The sequence below is a fragment of the Strigops habroptila genome, chromosome 7, assembly GCF_004027225.2.
Source record: "Strigops habroptila isolate Jane chromosome 7, bStrHab1.2.pri, whole genome shotgun sequence".
NCBI lineage: Eukaryota > Metazoa > Chordata > Aves > Psittaciformes > Psittacidae > Strigops > Strigops habroptila.
Window position 1 is genome coordinate 8,747,232 of NC_044283.2, and position 5,170 is coordinate 8,752,401.

A 5,170-nucleotide genomic window follows, 5' to 3' on the forward strand; every position below is an offset into this window, starting at 1 on the left:
AACATTGCACAGCTACCCATGGGCTGGGAAGTTGTGCAAGGGAAGTTTCTCATGCAATCCCTGTGGTGCTTCCTGCCCAAGACACATAGAGAAGCACAGCCCCACTACAGGAGATGCCAGCAGCCAGTCCTTGCCCAAGAAGAAGGGCCTTCTCTGGTACCCACAGCTTGGCCAGGGACACTCTCTTCTCCTTCTGCCTCCAGCAGCAACAGCCTGTTGATACTAACATGCCTTATAGTAGCTGCAGGGAGACAGGGTGGCGTCCTCAACCCTGGTATCACCGGTTTGAGAAGTCAGTGACCAGCTCCTTCCCACTGTCAAATACAACCTTAACCTGAATTGCTTAATGCTAGCAAGCAAAATGTCAAGCCTTAACTACACAGCCCAGGGCAAGGCATCAGTGGAGGGATGCAGGGGAGCAGGCTCTCAATGTGACATTTCTCACCTTGGCTTTATAGGTTTTACAAGTCTCTGTGCAGGATGCTTGATCTCTGTCTGTCAGTAACAACCACCTGGTCAGCGCAGACCTGTGTGGGGCTGTCCTTTCAGCAGCCCAGCTGAAGGGCTGAGGATCTGAGGTGGTGGACAACTTCTGCATAATCATCATTGCAGGATGAAGCAGCCCTGTGCGTTAATGAAACACTGCAGCAATTACCCAGCAAGATTTATTCTGTTAGAGGAGCAGATCAGTGTCCTCTATACCACAACCTGCACCCCTTTTTTGTTGAGAGCTTTCCACAAAGCCCAAATCCCAGGAGCAAGTCACGCGTTTCCTGAGCACACGTTTTCCAGCATGCTGGAAAAGCTCTTATGAACTGGATGTTGACACCACTGTGACAGTATTTCACTGGTGAGTTTTGGCCTGACACATGGAAGAGAAAGGGAAACTGCATCTTTAAACCCCTTCCTGTGCCCTCAAAGCTGCCTTTGTGGATGAGCTACCGGAGCCCAGCCGGGAAGGGAGGCAGGCTGCTTTCCTCTCAGTTGTTTTAACAACTGGGCAAGCTGGAAATGCTCTTCTGACAGGGAAAGCCTGATGCCACTTCAGGGCAGAGAAGTACAAATGGGTTCATTTAGGAACTCCTGACCTGACCTGGCTTTGTCTCTGTTGAGATTAAACTCTTTTGCTAGTTGGTTCACAGAAAATAAAAAACAATGTCATGGCTGATCGAAAGTGATGTCCTAGGCTGGCACAGGGCCCTCTTCTTGTCAGTTTAGTTGCTCCTCCATGGGTGGTGAACCTCATGTCCTCAGATAAACCAGACACTGCCGTCCACCCTCAAAACCTGGCTGCCTCCTTACAGGGCAGAGGCAGCAGCGGAGATGCTTCTCCCAAGAGCCATCCTCTGTCCAAGGCTGCCCGGAGCTACCCTTCCACCCAAGCTGGGCAAGTAGAGGATGTGCCAGTAGAGATCTCATCTGCTGAGAGCAGGATTTCTGAGCTACCCAGGCATTACAACAAACCTGAGGGGCCCCACAGGGCCGCGCATCTGTTGGCTGCAAGTCATCTGGGTGTTAGATGATACCCAAGAGTTCCATAAGGAGAGCTACTTACTTAATATGAAACACTGAGCAGAAGATTCTCCTGGACACCAGCCCTCTTTGCAATATCAAGCTGCCAGCACTTCAGCTTTTGTTAACTGGGTGCTGTGGGGGTGAAAGTCCCCAGGTGAGGTGCCACCTATGGTGAGGATAGCAAAAAGGAGGGGAATGCATTAGCTGAGAGTAGGTGGACATATGCTGAAACAGCAACAGTCACTGGGTGAACCTCTAAGGTCAGAAAGTCCCTATTAACTGCCACTGGATGAGAGCAGAAAGATCACTTGATTATCGTATCCTTAGGCTCTTCCCATGATTACCCACCACTCCACCACCACCGCCAGAACCCTAGGCTTAACAGACACTTGCTCTAGTGCCAAGTGACTGTCATGCTCCAAGCTGAGCAAGCTACTGCAGAACCATCTTGCTCCCATTACACCAGGGAAAACATGATGATCCCTGGTGTACCTGCATCCAGCTGTGTGACGAGACTATGGTCCTTTGGCAGCATGTTCCTGTTCTCCTCCCTCTATTGCTGAGCTGGTACCTGCAAGCTCTTGCCTGGGAAAGAGAAGGTATTCAGACAAACTGCATGCTGGCTTCTGACAGGTACTTTTCCTGTCAGAACTTTCCTTCAAGCAATACAGCTTGCAAATCATACCAAAACTGGCTCCACATAGAGGAAGTACTGGCCAGGAGGTTCCACTTCCTCCTTTGCAGGCAAAAAAAAGCACTGCAGCATTCCTGACGCCCATGGGATATGCTAGCCCATGGGTTGGGAAGCAACTGGGAATCCAGAAGCCTCTTTCAGATGCAAGGTTTTTCTAGGTTCTAGGTATATATGTTGGCTCTCATCAAACAGCACAGGAGCTCAGACTTCAGGAACACAGACCCAACAGCCTGCAAGTCAGCAAAGTACACAGAGCTTGGTCCCTCAGCACCTTATCTGCAAAACCACTGTGAGCATATGTGGTGGATGAGCCTCCAAGTCAGGAGGGACTTTGCTACAGAATTATGACCAGACTGCTCAGCAGCTCCAGGTAGATCTTGAACTCAATGGGCAGGAAGGAGACCACTAAGAGTTTCCTTCATTTCAGGTGAGGAGCTCCTGAACGATACTGAAGCCACCTTTGTGCCCAAGAGGAGGGTCAAGACACTTCTACATAGGTAAGATAGAAAAAAAGCGAGCCAAAGCCATCAGTGCTCCTGAAGGAACACACACAAGTCTGTTCAGAGCACAAAAATCAAAACCTGTACCTGACCAAGTGGCCACAGGATGGCACCACAGCTCTGGGGAGCGAGGACGCGTCACTGGAGTCAAGCCTAAAGTGTTCTTAAAAGGCTAGTGCTGCTCTTCTCAAACTGCACCAGCAGAAACCTCCATCGATGGTGCTGTTGATGGAATAACAAAGCCCACGAAAGGGAGCTGAAGGAATTCGAGTAATAAAAAGGGTTATTACAGTCACTACGAAATAACTCAAACCGCTTCTTTAAAAAAAAAAGATGTTTCTCCTGTGCTTGGATTTCAGAAAGAACTGCTCTGGCAATGCTTCTTACACGTAGCACATCTATAGCTCCAGGTCTCAAACTTTAGGAATGCTGACAGGGCAGCTGGTGATATGTAACAGTAAACCAAAATACTTCAGGGATGGGGTTTCACAGGCACTGTATCATAGAAGACGCAGAAAGCAGAAGCTGTTTAACTCAGAGGGACAGCTTTTAATGGCCATCACCAAGGTCTTTGCAGAAGAGACACTGGAATGCTTTCCAGAAGAACTATGTTCTGCCCAAAAGAGGAGAAAGCCATTTAAAGACCAGTGCAGTTAGTGTTGCTTCTGCTATCTGTGCCCATAGCACTTTGGGGAGGGAGAGAGGAAAAAAGGCTGGTTTCCATTTAGGTGCAGCTTGGGTCCCATCCAGCCAACAGCATTGGATCAGTGCAGATGACCACAAAATCTTAGCACAAGTAAGAGCAGTCATGAGAGCTGGTGTCTCCAGCCCTCCTAAGTGAAGGAATAGCCAGTAATAAAATACTTTTTACTGAAAGATGAAGAGAGATCATACACTTTAATGATACCAAATGATGGATCAGACACTAAAACCAAACTTACATGCTGCTGAGGGTTTGAATGAACCACTTTTGGAGAAATGGATTCTCTTCTGTTGTTCATGACATTTCCACCAGGAATAAATAAGTGTATTTTAATACCAAATGCTACTCAGGAACCATGTTCTGAGCTAGATGTGGGAATCTCCCCAAGTTCCTCAGGAGAAGGTCTGGTACCCACGTAAGTGTCATGAAATACAGCAGGTTCTGAAAACAAAGATACTTCATTTACTATAGAACAATCACTTTTCTGCTTCTTGCCTTATTTTAACTTTCCTGCTCTCAGGGAAAGCCTGCACACACAGGGGCAGGGAGGCAAGTGACGTCCGGGATGGTTTAGGTTCTGTTTAAGAGCATTAGAGATACAGGACAGCACCTGACACTGGTCTGTCCAGGTCTTAAAGAGGTCAATCATCAGTCACAAGAGTTAGTATTACAGCAGCATCCTCAACATTAAAAAGCCTACATGCTTGTACCAGCTGGCCCAAAATGTCTAATGACACAGATAGAGCCAAAAATAGATGGGTCTGATTCTGTATATGCCATTCTCAGAAGACAGGCAAACTGGCATGTACCGAATGTTCATCTGCGCTGCTCCTGACTGATACTGAAGCCAGCTTTGTGCCCAAGAGGAGGATCAAGACATTTCTACACAAGTAGGAAAGAAAAGCAGCACATCTAGGCACATACCTAGATGTTCATCTAAAATGTATCGGCAATTCACTCATCTGAGCACCAGGAAATCTCTTTGACAGAGCAAGTGCCCTATGAAATAACAAAATGTGCATCTCACCCTGTTCTCAAAGCTTTTTCCCCAAGTGTTCTACCAGAGCAGCTGACTTGGAACAGAATTCCCTTCCTGGCTACTTGATAAGGTCAACCTGACACAGGAAAGAAAACCCTCAGACTATGTTTGGCTTTGCACCAACACAGACGAGTGTAACAGCCATGTCACAGCTGGACAGAAGGGAGCTGGACTGAGGTTAGACACATGTCCATAAAAGTCAACATTTTAAGATAAATGTTCATGTCTGTCATAGGGTAAATGGTATTTCTGAGCATGAAAAGTTTCTGAAACAAAACCAACCCCCAAAGCAAACGAACAAAAACCCCCCAACAACCCCAAATAAAAAATACCCATCTTCCACAGCACTCTAACAGGGAGAGAAGCCCCCATTGCTGTAATTCAGCTAAAGATGTGGGCCATCCCCAGAGCCCTCCTTGTGCCATCAGGTCTGTGCTGTGACTCGAGTGCTTCAGTATATGCATGGCCATACACTGTGGAGACATATCCACCTAGGTTAATCAGCTTTCAGCAAATCCACCCAGACTCACAAACATCCTGAGCAGCTAAACCAGCTTTGACATGTCAACTTTGAAAGGCATCTACAGGAGCAGATGTGACATAAACCTAAAAAGGCTGCACGTTCTCATGCAGTTTGGCTCTTCAATCTCAGGCTCCTCATCACCAATCCACCTGTTAGTACAACACGTAACTTGATTATTAAAAAGACTATCAGCCCA